Source organism: Plectropomus leopardus, chromosome 13 (genome assembly GCF_026936395.1).
Source record: "Plectropomus leopardus strain MGB_pleo_1.0 chromosome 13, ASM2693639v1, whole genome shotgun sequence".
Taxonomy (NCBI): domain Eukaryota; kingdom Metazoa; phylum Chordata; class Actinopteri; order Perciformes; family Serranidae; genus Plectropomus; species Plectropomus leopardus.
This window is the reverse complement of record NC_142188.1, coordinates 8,671,065-8,688,591: the sequence shown is the minus strand read 5'-3', so window position 1 is coordinate 8,688,591 and position 17,527 is coordinate 8,671,065. Positions and strand designations below refer to the sequence as shown.

The 17,527-nt window shown below is 37.1% G+C and overlaps 1 protein-coding gene across 1 annotated transcript in view; it reads right to left on the bottom strand.

Annotated features, from left to right (window-relative positions):
* Positions 1-16,298, bottom strand: part of bcl2l11 (BCL2 like 11) — a 58,174-nt gene extending 41,876 nt beyond the window's left edge. The window contains exons 1-2 of the mRNA XM_088086393.1: positions 16,117-16,298; positions 9,039-9,130 (exon numbers count right to left, since the gene is read on the bottom strand). The gene's annotated coding sequence lies outside the window, so the exon portion shown is untranslated. The remainder of the gene's footprint in view (positions 1-9,038; positions 9,131-16,116) is intronic.
* Between the last annotated feature and the right edge of the window lie 1,229 nt (positions 16,299-17,527).

Sequence of the window (17,527 nt, the reverse complement as noted above, 5' to 3'; positions counted from 1 at the left end):
AGCACACTGCAACCTTTAGTGTGTTCTTGAGCAAACTGACAGGAGCAAGCAGTGCAAGAAAGGGGAAAACCTCAACGTCAACATTCAGTTTTTTCAAAAGAGTTTTCACAATGTTCATTTTACTTCAAATGCAAAGTTTGGCTGTACGTGATTTACATTTGAAACATCAGTTACACATCACATTTTACAGGTGTAAATGTGATTTTCACTGGAAAAACATGACGCTGAAATATTTTTACAAACCAAAACACAATTCAAGAACCATTATGCTGGTTTAATGTTTCAAAAATATACATATCAAGCATTCTGCGACAGGATAACTAGCACTAAAATGAAATGTCTAGAAATATCAAAATAGACTAAAGGTGGATGGGCACTGAAGGAGCAATCACCTAATTTCAACAAAATGACCTCGTGACATTTTCTCACCTGAAACACCCTGAATTCAAATGTGAAACTCTCTATTTCTAGTGCACATTAGTCTCGTGCAGCATGAACCCCCACACATGCACGCACTCATCAGCACATGAGGGAGGAAAGAATAAAACCCACCACAAACTACCTTAAAAAACGTGATATTTCCGAGACAGGATGCAGATATTTAGATGAAAGAAGCAGAGACAAAATGTGCACTCGGTGTTTCCCCCTGCAGAGGGTCTGATGGGGTTAAGTCCAACATAAAGAAATACAGCAACAATATTATAGCAAAAATATAAAAAAATACAAAAGAGGGACATCTCCAACCCACCATACCCCACCATCACCTCCTGCTAGTGAAGCAGTAAGTGAACACTTAACTGCTCTTCCTACCACACACCTCTGGTTAGCCACAAAGACAAGAACTTCCGAACAGACAAGAAACCCATTTGTTAAAAATTACTCTGCGGTATGACAGATGAAACAGGTCAAATGTCTCACTAAGTGGCGAGTTTCTAATATCTGGCATACAACATTTATAGCCTCCCCTCTTGAAGCTGTGCGTGGTTCTGACATGTTCTTTATAACAGTCACGACAAAAATATAGCTGAGTACGCAGTGATGGGTCACTAAAAACACCTTCACTTGGTGGCACAAGAACTGCTGGAAACAGTGACAGGTTGCTAAAAAACACAAACATTTAGTGGCACCATAGCCGCTGGAAATGTAGCAACAGGTCGCCAAAAACACTTTTTGTGGCAAAAAAGCCACTGGGCACGCAGTGATGGGTCATTAAAAAACACCTACACTTGGTGACACAAAAGCAGCTGGAAACGCAGAACTACCGCCATGGAGTTGTATGCCTCCGCACACCAGTCAAGTTGCACTTAGAATTTAAAATTCATGTCTGTGAAAACATGAATGCTTCACACATTTCTTCCTCTCCAACAGCACACAAGATCTATTCAATCAGCACACTCTGAAGTTGGGAACCCAATAAATGTCATCAATTCAGTATCTGACCAAATGACTCCCATTCTGTTCCAGACCTCAAGTTGTTCTTGACATATTGTGTTTACAAGAAAGAGACAGATAAGGTCAAGGTCACCTAGACCTTTGATGTTTGACAACCAAAATGTAATCAGTTCATTCTTGAGTCCAAGTCAATGTTTCTGCTCGATCTGAAGAAATTCCCTTAAGTTGTATATGAGATATCGCGTTCACAAGAATGGGACAGGTGAGGTCACAGTGACCTTGACCTTTGACCTATGAACAGCAAAATCAAAGCAGTTCATCCTTGAGTCCTAGTGGACTTTTGTTCCAAATTTGAAGAAAATCTGTCAAGGTGTTCTTGAGATACATCGTTTACAAGAACAGTCTGGATGGAACCCAAAAACATAATGCCTCCTTTTATTGTGGTCTTTGTCTTTTATATATAGACTTATATTGTTTTAAGCACACATGTTCCGTCATGTGCCATGCTTTTTTTTTTGTGTGTGTGTGAAGTTTCCATAATGAACAGTGGGCTGACTCAAAATGAGAGTTCAAGGTTTCCTCCACGTGCCTGAGAGACAGAAGACGAGTGGAAAACTGGTTTCACACACACAACATTCTTAAAACCATACTAACATAAACACACAGCAAAGAACAACATATTCTACACACACTGAAATGGTAACATGTACATTGTATGTGCACCAAGCAGCAGACTTAACATTACACCCACCTGCCCACACACATACTTTGTGAAAAAGGCGTGGTAGGCACCGTTCAACAGCCAAAGCAAACTGCTCTAGGGCAACCATGCAGAAACACACAGGGGGCTAAATAAACAAGACGGTCACCACAAGAGGTCAAAAGTCAAACTGTACAAGCAGTTTAATGCAAAAACACCAGAGAGGATTTCTGCATCACACTACATCAAAATTAAAAAAAAAAAAAAGAAGTTAAAGAAGGGGCAACTGATGATTTGTGTTAAGAAAAGGCAGATTTTCAATGTAAAAAGTTAAATGTAGTTAATTTACTGTGTGTAGAAATTCAAAAAGTATTTTCACAAATTTTAAAGAGAACATTTTTTATTCTAAGTTTCTAATCTAAGGATCACGAAAAATGCATTTTATGAAACCTGAGGGGGAAAATTAGGTCCTTTCAGCTATAAATTTAAGGTTACAGCACAAGAAAACAGCAGTATATATATATGATACAACGATACACCATTATGACTGATGGACATACTTAATTAAACTGAAATCTGATTATGGAGCAGCATAAAGTACATATGCAGGATTTAAACCTCCAGTGCATGCCTTTCAAAAGTTTGAGTTGCGTTACCATCATTCTGTGAAGTGTAGTTTCTAACAGTTATATACTGTATGTAGTTATCAAATCTCTTGTGGTGAACATAAAACAGCAGGTAAGAAAAGGCAACAGCCTACAAGACAAAGAAATCTGCCACAACAAAGTAGCACACCTTTTACTCTTCTTTTTGTGTTCCTTGTTTGTTTCATCTGTGCTGTTTCTTGCACACTGTGAGGGTTTTAATATTTAAACACAAATCCCCTTTCACAGTGTGGCTGTTTCAGAAAGCAAACCTGCCCCAACCTGTATTATATTTTTCCCCTTTTCCTTTGTTTTCTCTTTTCTATCTATGCTGCCTCATATATATATATATATATATATATATATATATATATATATATATATATATATATATATATATATATATATATATATATATATATATAAACAGATCTTTTCATTTGTTTCTTTATTCTTAATTTTTTGTTTTCTCTTTTCCTCTAGTCTAAAGCAACCTTTGTAAAGGTTTGCGAGTGTGTGTGTGTGTGTGTGTGTGTGTGCGTGCGTGCGTGCGTGTGTGTGTGGGAGGGTGTGTGTGTGTATGGTGGTGAACAAAGATAGGAAAGGTTATGGTCTTAAAGGTGTGAAAAAGTCTGTGGTTGTCTTTACCTTCACTGATGTGCAAGAAAAACGAAAAAAAGGAGCAACATCCTACAGCAATGTAAATCACAAAAGATGTACAAACACTCTCGTGCAGGCACATACTGTCAAACACACACACACACACACACACACACACACACAAACTGACTGGAGGAAAGCAAAAACTACACACACTCACACACACACGCACACACACTCACATTCACACATGCAGGTATATCTTTACACCTTTATCCTCACGAGACCATGATCTCGTGAGGATAAACGCATACACACTTCTAAGAAATTACTTCTTTGATTAGTTTATGAGAAACCTACGATTTCTGAGTGTGATAATGGTATAATCAGTGTGACGTTGTTCTGAGAACAGTGTGAATATTATGAGTGTCACATTCCCATTTTTACAGATTAATGCTGCATCGGTTGTTTATCAGACAATCTTTTGTGAACATATTACATATTTCTGTGTGTGTGTGTGTGTGTGTGTGTGTGTGTGTGTGTGTGTGTGCATGAAGTCAAGCTCCAGGGTCATTAAGCTCATTGAAATAAATAAGCTTCTCTGTTTCCCTTTACATCCGCCTCAAATTCAACCCATTAAATGGCCATTATTAGTTGTCATAGATTTGAGCATAGATTTGAGGTAGTATGAACCTACTTTACCTCCTATATTTATGTTTATTAGTTTCTATTACCCTAAAATTGTGCATATTGAAACTGTGAATATAAAAAACGCCTAATAGCAACATGTCAATCTCGAAAAAACTCCCATTTATTGCAAAAAAGGTTTTACACTTGTATATGGTATTATTTCAGGCGATTCGAAAAAACCATATTTCGCAAAACTGCAACGGAAACACTTTTTTGGCTTTTATAGGTCACATGATGCTATGGCTATGTGCTTGTCGAACTCCCTCAGGCATGATGCAGCAGGAGCTACAAGAGGTGTTATTGCAACGCATGACTCTTTAGAAGTTGAGCAGATCATCCGGAAATTCACAAAAAATCCACAATTCCTCGGTGGAATCGTGGACCATCACCTCCCTCATACATGGCCCCTCCCACATATAAAGGGCTTGCCTTTCCATTATTGCTCACATAACGCACAAAAGTCACCTTCAATTGGACATATGGCTAATGCAGTGGCTGCAACAGAAATAAACCTACTAATGTTTTGAACATCCATCGCCATGATTTTTGGAATGTTATCGCAAGATATGTTGCATAACATCACTCAATGAAAACGCAGTCATCTTGCAATTGTGTTTTATCGACATTTTGAAAATATCGCTTAAGTTTTGCACAAATCTGTAATGGAAACCGCTGAATCTCCTTGCTCATTTGCCAGCCAAAATTCACCGGATGATGTGTTTTGGCTCATCCGGTGCAAATGCCAAATGCCACAGCCCTTTTCCTCTGTTTCCACTGGTCGCGTAGCACCAGTGTACCATTGCACCATTTGCATCTTTCTACTGCACAGACAGGCCAGTTTCATGAAAAAAACATCTTTTCAGCAGTGAAATGTTTCTTTATTAAAGACAAAACGTACTTCATAAGGTAACCTCCGTAGTTAAGTTAGAAAACAACTTATTTTAACTCAAACTCTGATCTTTTCCTGGACCTAACCAAGTAGTTTTGACAGCTAAACCTAAAAAAACTGCAACCGTTTCACAACATACAACACATCTATAAACCTTCTGACTTTCTGGTTGGTGCAGTTTGCCTCATCTAAAGCAATATAATGGTAGTGATAATACTCCAAACACGTTCCTCTGACACCACTTTAGTCAGTTAATGGCACTTTAATAGACTGCAAAGTGAGATGTATTTTTTTCTCTCCAGTTATTACTAAAATTAGGGAGGTGGTATCTGAGATTCTGTGCGTGTTTCTGTTTAACAAATCTACTATGGAGCATTATTAACCTAAAGAAAAATATTTTATTGTTGCGGTGTTATAGCATTGGATACAACATGCACAATCAAAATATCTTTTTAATTACTTCACAAAAGGTTTAGACTTTTTAAAATTTTTCTACACCTTTAAATCTGGATGCTTTTACACTAAATCATTTTTATACCCTTTCCTACAAACTATGCTTTCATTGTGATTTAACTCTGCCTTTGATCTCTTTCTCTTGTTTTACACATTATCATTTATATCATTTTGATATTGTAGGGTGCTAGTCCAGTTTCTTGTAAACTTAAACACTTTGTCGGACCCATACACACCCAGATGCACAATGTAGTACCACTCTCTGAGAACCATTCATCAAGCACAAACACTTCTCCTTGTCTTGACCTTGTTTTGATGAGAATCATTTTAAGTCTACCCACAGAGATCTGGTGTTTTCCGTGATAAATAATGTATTTCCACGTGATGCCCTCGTGACTGTTCTTATTGAGATTTACTGACTTAACATAATTACAACATTATATCTCCACATATGTTGTGAATCACCACCACCAAACAGGCCCGCAGAATCTGTTGCCTGTCTTCAATGCGAGAAAAATCAGATTTGTCCGCATTGGGAGTGGTCACTTAATGCATTCTGGTTTCAACGGTCGACAAAGGTCGCTTTCAAATGTGGAGAGGAGCCGGGAAGGCTTGTGACTGAGCGTGAGGACTGTTCTACAACAGATGAGGACAGAGAGTCCAGTTCAGGATGAGACTTACAGTCCTCTGCAACCGATTTAGCCACTGTCTTTAAAACTCTGAAGCCAAATTCAACCAAACCTAACCATCTTATTATCACAGCTGGTCCTCAGCCAAAAGAAACAAGACATGAGTGACTCCAGGTTTCTTGGCTGCAGTTGTGTATTCCAAATTTTAAGGAAAACAGGGAGTACATTTACAGACACAAAACAGTCCGGTTTCTGCCCTTACTCTGAAAAAAAGACAATATTCTTACTAGGCTATTTACATAATAAAAAATGAATATTTCACTCACGCTCCCATTTACATGCAGCAATGCATACTCCGTTTACCGTGCCCTCACAAGACATTTATCACATCACACTAGGAAAAGTGGAACAGCTGGAGCCACTGTCATTTTGCTTCTTTGCATCAAAAAAGTTTGTTTTTTTTAAGTTTCCTACCGGTGTTGGACATGTTGGACATGTGAGCTCAGCCTCCCTCTTTCATTCCTTAAATCCAAGCTCCCAGGAAGAGTGCAAGGCTCTGAGGAAAATTTTACATAATGGCAAAAGGTGGTATAGCAACTTTCTCATCTGTCACACGATGCTATCTGGCCCAGAAAACCTTTTTCCCCCTTGACTTACTTTGGGAAAGAAACATCTGTAAATCAGTGGATATATTTTTGTGGGCGATAGCATTCATTTAATTTGAAGAGTCTAAAAGAGCCACAATATTAAATTATTTTATGGCCGTTCAAGCTAGCAGAGTGCTAAACTGGAAGTCAGCCTCTGCCAGCCGAAGTTATCCATTCGGGCGCACACGGCCGCACTTAGCTGCCGTAAGTCTCCAGTGCGCATGCTCTGTGGGCCCCATGCAAAATAGAGTTTTTGGTTGAATGAGGCTCTACATCAGTGCTTAAACCACATTCTTGAAAAGGTCTGCGCTGCGAATTTGTACATATCCAAAAACCTGCTGATATCCAAGTCCTTAAAAATGGCGGCTTTTCTATATGCATTTCTACCCACGCCTTGCTAACTGTTGGCGAGTTGGTTTATGTACCATGTATCCATGACAATGCACAGAGCTGACCATAAACAAACAACAGTTTGAAAAACTGCTGCAAGAAAAACATAGTTGAGACACATTCCGAATTGGCTGTGTACATGTCCAAACAATGCTCCTACATCACGAATAATACCGGCATACCCCACGGCTTCATCAGAAAATGCTAAATTCAGAAAACATCCGAATATTTAAATGGGATATATGCTCTTAATATGACCCACATCAAATTCAGAATATTGTTATATTCAGAATTATAGGGTAATATTGGTGTGCATGTAACCGTAGTTGCTGTGGTGGTGTTTGTACAGTACTAAACAGTAACTTATACAACATGATTACAGATTCGAAAAACGTAAGTTTAATCATTTTCTGTGCTAAAGAGCATGTTGAGGTCAAAGTGTGTGATTCCTCTGCTGTCCGCGGTCTAAATTTCATATCTGATACTGAAATTCAAGCCAGCTGCTGCTGTTTTCTCACCTTTACACCACAACTATGATGATATATTATGTCCACAAGGAGTGAGCTGCACAATTCAAATTTAATATTTTCATTTATGTTTAATCCACACTTGACTCACATAGCTGAGGGTGAAACAGCTGTTTTCTGTGGCAGATTTCAGCATGCTGATACAGTGTGTGATCCTCTTTCTAAGTTTACTTGGAGCACTTCTACTCAAGGTCAACCTATAATATAGTGTTGAGCAGTGTCGTGCGGATTCTTAACACATGACTTTAATGTACTTGGAAAAGCTTTAAACCAGAAAATGTAAAAAGGATGGAGTTTTCCCTAATGGGGATAATTATAGAAACAGACATATAATTCATGAATATGAAGAAGCTGCATAACGCAAAGACTAGATGGGATCTACTTATCAAATAAGGACAAGCAGTTCAGTCCAGGTAAGCTGGTTTTTATCTTTTAATCGGTACAACTTCAAAAGACATCAACCATTTTAAGTTAAATATAGCAAATGGAATTACTTGTTTATTCGATATGTTTGTGACAGCTGGGACAGTCGCTGCGCTGAGGGTTACTCCAGGTAAAGAATAAAGTGTGTCAAGACTCAACTGCTGACAGCTCTACAGAAGTGAACCTGATTGAGCTTCAACATTAGTTTCTACACACTTTGAGGACAGTGATGAGACAGTCCCGAAGGGAGCTCGCAGTCTACAAGCTTTTTAGACTTGTATATAGTATATTAAAGTAAGAGAAGCATAAATGACAAGTCTTAAAACTTTGGAGGGAGCAGTGTTTAAGAAAAATATTTTGAAGGACAGAAAACTAAGTTAGGATAATAGTATGATGAGTTTACACTTGGTCGTGACACAAAAGTGTCTGACGCACTTACAGTCCAGTAGAGAAACAAGCAATCTGAAGCTCTGATGTGCAATAAACTCTGGGTATAGCTATATAAATCATTTGTGTTGCCTGATGTGGCTTTGTGACCCTGCTTTTGACCTCAGGATAAAGGTCCACTGGGTAGGATTTAAGGGGATGTATTGGTAGGAACAGAATATAATATTCATTACTATGTTTCAGTTAGTTAATAATCAATAATGTTGTGTTTTTATCAACCTAGAATGATCAGTTTATATTTTTATTTTTTTAACCTTTATTTAACCAGGTTGGTCCCACTGTGATTAAGAATCTCTTTGTCAAGGGAGACCTGGCCAAGACAGTCAGCAGTGAGGACACAAAGTTGCAGACAGAGACACAAGGGGAGATCAAAATAAGTTCACAAGCAGTAGAATTTGCATTAAGAGTCAAAAGCGAACTTTCTGGGAGTCGGTTATAAAACCAGGCAGGCTAAAAACATCAACATCCTCTAAAAAGTGCTTCTAAGTGAATATGTGGAATTACTGAGAAAATATATTTTTTTTATGATTTATTTTCCTTTTATTGTCCAGTTATACCTTGGTAAGTTGTGTGAGATTGTTTTGATTATGTAGGAGTCTGCTGTTACCTGATGGTAAAGACGAGAGCAAGCGCTGCGGCTGGAGGAAGCATCAGTTTCAGATGAATCTCACAAGGTCCTTTGTATCACATGTACAACAGCTGAATGAGAGGAGAAAAAGAGAAAGAAATGTATAGTGATGTGTCACTGACTTAAGGTGATATTATTATTATTATTATTATTATTATTATTATTATTATTATTTTGGAAATAGAACAAACAGAGAAGGGAAACATGTATCAAACAGTTGACCACAGTATAACTTTAGGATTGCTGCCTTTAAATCTTGGCCACCCCTTTTAGATCAACAGTGGATTGCAGTGCAAAAAATAAAAAGAAATAGGGTTTTATGTACATTACAATACACTGGGTTAAACAAAACATGAAAGTTTTCACATGACTGTAATCTCTTCAATACTAGGATTATTTTGCCCTCTTCCTTCTACCTGCGGTCAGTTTTTAGGTTTCAGTGTGGCTGTTTGTACCCATCAGCTTGAACCCATGAGGGAATACTTCCAGTATGTAAACAGACATTTCTACGATATGACTGCCCTGCATTGTTATGTACTAGGAACTGTGTTTATGACAAGTCATACTAGTAGTTTTGGTGTAAACATGACAGCAGAAATACTGCAAAATAACAAATAAAATCCCAGAGGAAAGACGCAAAGACAATAAAGAAACAAAGTATGTGAGACGAGTAAGACAAATATTTGATGAGACAACATACAATATCTGGCTATGTGGAAGTGTCTACATGTGTCCTTTTCATCTGTGCAACCCTCAGGAGTACCTTCTGTTTCGTAGTGTTTGTCTTCCCACAGAGGAGTGCGTGTGTGATGTGGTAACACAAATACATGAGCATGCATACAAACACACACAGTGGCATTATGCACCTGCCTGCAGCATGACAGAAGTTTATCAGCAGGAAAATCTAGTGTAAACCAACAACGCAGGTGTTTTGTGTGTGTGAACACATTTCCTGGCTGACATCAGTAGTGCTGTTTTGTAGTTCAACTTTTTGCGTTTGAAGTAGAGAAAAATATTTGATTTAAATCAAAATTAAAATTTTGTTTTATAATAAGTCTTTTGATGTACGGTATAATGTTAGGTGTCATGTTCATTAACTGTAAATATTTTTATGAAACTAATGTTAATTTCTGAAGGTCAGTATTTATTTTAGCGTTACTAGAATGAAATAGCACACAAATATTGGTTTGAATGTGTTTATAACTGAATCATTTTCTTCCAGATACACAGAAAAATCAGTGCTGCCCACAATGATTTTATTCTGTGACTAGAAAAAGTGTATCTCACGCAGTAAAGAAAGAAATGAAAATCAGGCAGATTAATCTGGCAGAAATAATTCTTCAGCCTTTTAAAGCACATGGTGGCCACGTGTTCTGCTCCAGCACCACACTAGCTTTGCCTCCCCCATGTGGATCAGCAGCCTCAGAGTGAACCCACAATGCATGCAGATACACTGTATTGTTGCATTATTATATGTCTGTCTTGTCTGTTATTGGGACTGAAAGGCTCCACTGAAACCGAGGACAATAAGAAAGAGAAAAATAACTTTAAAATAATAAAGAAGAAGCTGAGGCAGAATAAATCACTTTTTTAAATAACTGTGTAAAATGTGATGAAAAAATGGCTTCTACTACAACAGGGATGTCCAAAGTCTGACGCAGGAGCCAACTGTGGCTCGCAGCTTGTCTTGTGGCCCACCATACAATATTGGTTAATCCAGCAAATTCAGTTTGCATTTTTTCCGCTCACCTCATGCATGGAAACACTTGCATGCAGTTTAGTAGACGTGCACCAAGTAGGAACTATGCAGGCGGAGCTAATGTGTTTTCATAAACTGACTTTAAACATGAAAATGAATTTGTTAGCGGTAGACATTTCCTGTTAGGTAGCAACATGGCCACAGCAAAGAAGTGTAAAGTCGACATCAAGGGTCGCTGCTTTGAGTTGAACACCTGAAAGATGAAACAGTTGCATTTGTCTCAATTGTATGTAATTGAAAAGAAAAATAACTCATATGTTGCAAAAAGCAGCTGGCCCCTAGGTATTTTCACATGATCAAATTCAGCCCCCATCCAAAAAAGGATTGACACCCCTGTACTACAAGCAAGACTACAGACGTGCATTGACAAATTATATCATCCCTTTTTCTGCGCTTCAGTGTTGCACATCAATCAAATTAATTCAAACCTTAACATCACTGAAAAAGAAAAAAAAAAGTGCGTGTGTGTTTGTGTGTGTCATTATAGAAGCAGGGGAAGTCCTTTCTTTCCTGTATTTTTTTTCTGTGTTCGGGGATGCCAACCTCAGAGGAAACCCCTCCTCCGCCTACCTCCCACGCATCCACCTACACAGTGGAAACTTCTGTCTGAAAAACACACACACAAGCGCGCACAAAGACACACACACACACACACACACACAGTATGTTTGATAACGGAAGCTGTATGTGGAGGCTTTCAGGTGATGTAACGCAACTCCTGGAAGCCATGTTGGAAGTCATGTGAGTTGTTAAAAGAGATGGTGGCATTTAAGGTCGAGTCTGCAGCTCTGTTAATATTGAACTAAACAACCTGTTAGTGCTCCTTCAGGATCTCTGTTGCACCATCCCGCCCCCTCACTCTCCTCTCTCTTTATACCCAGTCCTGTGCACTAGCACAGCATGGGAGTGGTGTGTGGCTCCTTCTAAGTCTCTTTGTTTCCCATTTACAGAGCCAGGGCTGCATATAAACACCACATTTTTTCAGTCAACACTAGGACTGGGTGATATAGAGAAAATCAATCCATGACCCAGACTATATTTGTATAGCACTTTGCATACAAGCAAAGCTGTAACACAAAGTGCTCATACAATAAAACCAGAACTCCCCCACACAGTCACACACGCTCACACACGCTCACACACACAAACTAGGAACTAAGGAAACGTTACCGTAAGTGAGGAAACACCAGAGGCAGGAAAAACCCATAGATAGAAATATTCAAATAAATAAATATAATAAACAAACATCCAATGTAACATATTACAATATTTTTGACCAAATACCTTAATATTGATATTGTAACAATACTGTGGGGTTGACTATTGATGCCTTTACAAAATATTTACAAGAGAATTTATGAATAATCATCTGTGATATGGATATAAAGGAAAAGTGGGCAACGGCAAATAAAAGAACAGCTACAACAACTGTGATAGTTCATCAGGTCATATCACTTTACTATGATGCATCCTTTCAAACCAGGAAACAACAACACTTACGATACTGATAATACTGATAAATTTGCTTAGGCATAGCACACACAGAGCAGACTATCGAACTGTGAGGTGTCTGCTGAATTTGACAGAAAGTGTAATGATACACTACACAGGTTGCACATTTAAACAGCTGGCCTACCCATTATCTCACCAAGTCAACCGTTTCACTGTACAGACATAGAGATTTTCATATGGGTTTCAAATGGCTGAATCAACTTATTGTATTTTGGATAAACTGTATTCACTAACAACCACTGCTGTATCCATGAACTGTTACTGTAATGTCTGAAAGACATCTGATTTGAACAGTGGATTTGTGCCACGAATCACTACACGTCAGTAGCTGAGTCAGTCTTTCCCACATTTTGAGGAATGTATTTGTGGTTGTTGACCTCTGGGCAGGGTCATCTGCTGGTGCGACACTGTGACGCACACTTCAGCATCAGCAAAGAGTCATTTGATCAAAACTGCAGAATTACAGACTAAAGACAAAACATAACTGCCTTATCAGATTTCTCACTTTCACAAACAACATCCCTGGACACATCTACAGACAAACAACAAGCTTTCTCTACTTTTTCAGCCCAGTCCTAAACTGGTTGACCAGTCCTTTCTCACAGCATGTCATCCACTCAAGTCTCTAACGTGGTTACAAGATTTTCAAACTGAACTTCTGGTTTAATTTTGATATTAAACTACAGATTTGCCTGCATAATATAAACTCTTTATATTGTTATTGCGCTGTACCTCTTTTTGACAAAAACTATTTTGAAGAACTGAAAGTGTCTTAATTTCTGCTTCACATGCACACTGGTGTGGTGTCTGATTTCTGAATTAATAAAGATTTCATGCAAATTAAACATGACAGCTGTTGATGAAGAACTACTTATACTGTGCACAAAATATGAAACTGTGGGCATTTGGAAAATGATAACGTACATTCGAACTCGGAGCAAGCAGACAGTATGTGATAGGTACAGACAGACACGTGTCACATTTGAGGATGCAGAGAAAACATGCACGGGTGGTTGCAGCAGCGGAACAATGCAGGGCTCCCCATGTGGGGGCAGATACTCTCAGAACGGGATGTTCTCTTTGGTGAACACACACACACAAACAGTGCACAAATGCACATACAAATACACTCCTGTGAATGCACTAGCACACAAATGCAACGAGTCAACAGGTAAAATAACACACAGTCTCTCACTCACTCACACACACACACACACACACACACACACACACACACACACACACACACAGAGACAAGATAAACAGGCGCTCTAACTACACAAAAAAAAAGTTGAGTGTGTTTTAATGTGTAGCAGTTAAGTCTGAGGAAATTTTTTTTCACACTCAGTGCCTGCTCCAATCTGACTTAGCATTTTAGAATCAATTTCGGGATTTTTTTTTTTTATTATTTATTTTAAACCACATGTTTAAAGAACCAGACCTGACTTTGTGTGAATAAGTACCAGAAGCACATTGTAGTGTGACTAATAGCCACTCATTGTCTACCTGTATATGCTTGAATCTAATGCTGTTGTCCACAGAACGTAATTTTTTGATTGCTTCTCTACTAACTTTTCACTTTTATTGTATTTGACAGTTATTATTTACTTAATCCCCCCTTTTTTCTTTTTCGCCACCTACTGATTTGTTAATTCTATTTTATTTTCTATTTATTTAGTTAACTTTTTATTTCATTTCTTAATTTGTTTATTTATTTATTTATTTTTCATTTTTATATGATTGAGAGGTCTTCGTGTTCATTTGGTTGTGTATTTGGTATTTGTACTTTCACATATACCAAAAACACAAAAATCAATAAATCCTTTTTATTTTGTTCTCAATTATTGATCATGACGGCCAAAATTCAAACGAAATTTTCACCACTTTTGGTGTCTTGTGTAAAAGTTTCAACATGATGTAATCACAGTTTCTTTTCCTTATTAAATTCAAAATGTCTGTATTACTAGTTTGATAATATTTAATTTTCTACTGGGGAAACTAAAATCCCTATGTACAATCACAATATGTTAACTATTTGGCCCAAATGTACAATCATAGTTTAGATATACATAAAGACAGCAAATATATTTTACAGTCTGTGGAAAGCTTTAAAAATGTTGGCAGCACATTTATGTGTCTGTTCTTTTCTCTTGTCTTTTTCAGTCTAGTTTTTGTCTTGTTTTGGTTTCATCAAGCAGCAGTTTCACTTCCTCATGCTCAAGGAGCTGTCTGTTGCTAGACCATTGTTATGACTAAATGTCAAATGTTTTTTTAAATGTCTGTAACCAACATACTGATAAAGTAATTGATGGAGTAAACCATGGATGTATTAAAAAAAACATCTGAATGAATGTACTGCCCCCGAGTGGCTGGGAACACCCATTTCATCCTGGTGTACCTTAATAGAAGCTGCAGTTGAAGTAGTAAGTAAATAATTTAATGCAATCAGATGCCTTTCACAAACCGTGAACAAATTGGTTTAATTTCTTTTGAAAACATTCGAAAAAGGCATAGAATATATGATAAATATACACAATACAATATGACATGAAATTTCCTGTAAACTGCTAGAAATAAGAAGATTTATTGTTTTGAAAAAAAAAAGCTAGGGGAAAATGTCCATCCAACTTTATTCATAATAATGTATCTAAAATTAGGTCACAGAATAGTAATATTTCTTAAGCAATTTCCCCTGGTCATTTCCTTGGCTTTTTTTCTCCTTTAACATTATCTTGATTTTTGCATTTTTTTAGAACTTTCTTTACATTTTTAAATAACACCTTTTTCTCTAATTTTCAGGTAATTTTCTTATTATTTTTCTTTTTTCTTTTTTTTCACAGATTTTGTACTACTTTGAGTCATTTCTTCTTAAGTTGCTCATTGTTTTCTTTTTTTTGTTTTAGAAAGAAATCATGCCAGATCATGCAGGTATCAAAGGGTTAGTTCATTTTGGGATACTTTTTGGTGAAAAGAAAAAAAATATCTCGGCTATTGAGGTGTACCAATATGGAGAAACAGAGTACACCTTGTAGAGAGATCATCATCTTTATAAACATTTTGAAAGGAAATTATCTTTACATTTAATTCATGATGTTTAACTATTTTTGTATGTGTGTATATCATAGACTGTATGCAGTATATATAAAAATATGTTTTCCTGTACACTTTGTATTGCATTCAGTGTAGTTTTTGTTTTTGTTGGATTAATGTTGTTTCATCTTTTCTGCTCTTTGTTGTCATTCATCTTTTGTTATACTTAAATATAAAATGTTAATTTAAGGGTTTTTTTTCTTCGCTTTTGTAATGGTTTGTTGTTTTCGAGTTGAAGGCTTGGCTTCTTGAACTCTCAAAAAACTTTTACTCAACTGGATTTTGTGCAATTTTTAATTGTGTGTAATTAAACAAAACTACAAAAAGTGTAGCCAGCTGATATTTTGGGCTGTTTTGGCAGTGAGAATTACACCTTATGCAACATAATTCTTGGTTGATATAACAGGGGGATGCAAATCCTGACAAGTAAAATATCAGTTTTCCCAAAAAAACACATCCACCTTTTGAGTTCCTTTTCAGAAACTTTAGGATAAAACAGTCTTGCCAGCTGTTGCTTTAGGCTGTTGACAGGACATTGTGAATTTCACACATATGTGACATTATTCTTCGCTGCACGACTCCGAACAACACCGAGGGTTAGCTCTGTGACCGGGATTTATGCTAGCTAGCGAAAGTTTGGTCACAAGACATTAGCGCTTCCGGCGCACAATTTACCGAAATACGTTAGTTTTTTACCTGTTCTCCAGAGGCGAGCTGCATCTCCTAGGGGTTTTCATGTTTTTACAAGTGTCCACCGTCTGGCCGGGGTGATAAAACATATTTTTGGGACGAAACAAAACGGTTAAACTTCACATTTCCATATCGGTCACATCCGACCACCTAGCCGAAAAGCTCCGACTGTGTCTTCTGACGTCATCGAAACGCTGTGTTTTTATTGGCTAAATGGCTCCCACTGCATTTCAGTGTAAAATGTAAACTATATACACATAATTCAAAATAAAGGCACACACACTATATATATATATATATATATAAAAAACACAAAACAAAACTATGACATTTTTGTTCTTGTGATTTGATCAGCACACAAAGAAGTTTGTGGTTTATTATTAGCCACACAGTCTAACATAGATGCTCATGTACTTTTTCAAATCAAATACTTCCCCTAATATTCTCTAATATTGCATTCAAAACACAGCAAATTGCAGTCCCTGTAGCACAAAGCACCAATTCAGCATTCTTCTAACAAGATGCACAGAAACCATATGTAGCTCAAAAATTAGCACCAATCTAGACGTAATCTTATTCTCTTCAGCTTTCCAGGTATGGGTGAAGTCTTGCGTTTTTTGTGATATTTTCTAACACATTTGGATTTTTTTTAAAGATAAAAACATCTGAAACTTGGTGAGGAGTTTCATTTAAAAAGCTCTGCTATATTCAACCCATAAGGGTACAGGAAGTCTGGAGATTTAGGGTTAAGGTCGATAAGTTTGGATATTGCACAAAATAGTTTAAAAATAATGATGTGCACAAATTCTGGCTGTTGTGTCCCAGTCCCTTAACATCAGTTCATTGTCTTAGCTTGAAATTTCAAATTTTTTCACGTTTTCACATTTGCTGCTGTACATTAAAGAAAATCAGTGTATAGGGATAAACATATCTGGCATAAATCATAAGAAAACTTTAAAAATTACAAAATTTGAGCCAAAAGAATTTTTTGGCATGTTTTTATTGTCAAGTGTAAGTAATCAACTGTATTTTTTATGACTATATAAATATCATGTTTTTTCAAGTATTTATCCGTAAGAGACCAGCTCCAGTGGTGCAACCTAAAAGATCATATTGTCACAGCCCTCAGGAATTACTATTTGTTTTCATATTAATGCATTCAAGCATGCTAGAAAAATACATCATAGATTGTTTATTACTGCTTATGATTCATGGTAAATTCAGCGTACCTACTCAGACATCATCATTAAATATTGTCTGGTAAAAGTGATTGAAAGTGTGCAGTATTCCCTGTTTACTCTCAGTTTGCAGCGTTTTTTGTCCTGTCTCTAAGACATGGAGGTGTGCAGGATTGTTAATGTCATTTTTATGTTATGTGCAAATTAATCCAATTATACTGTTTCTTCTGATATGACAC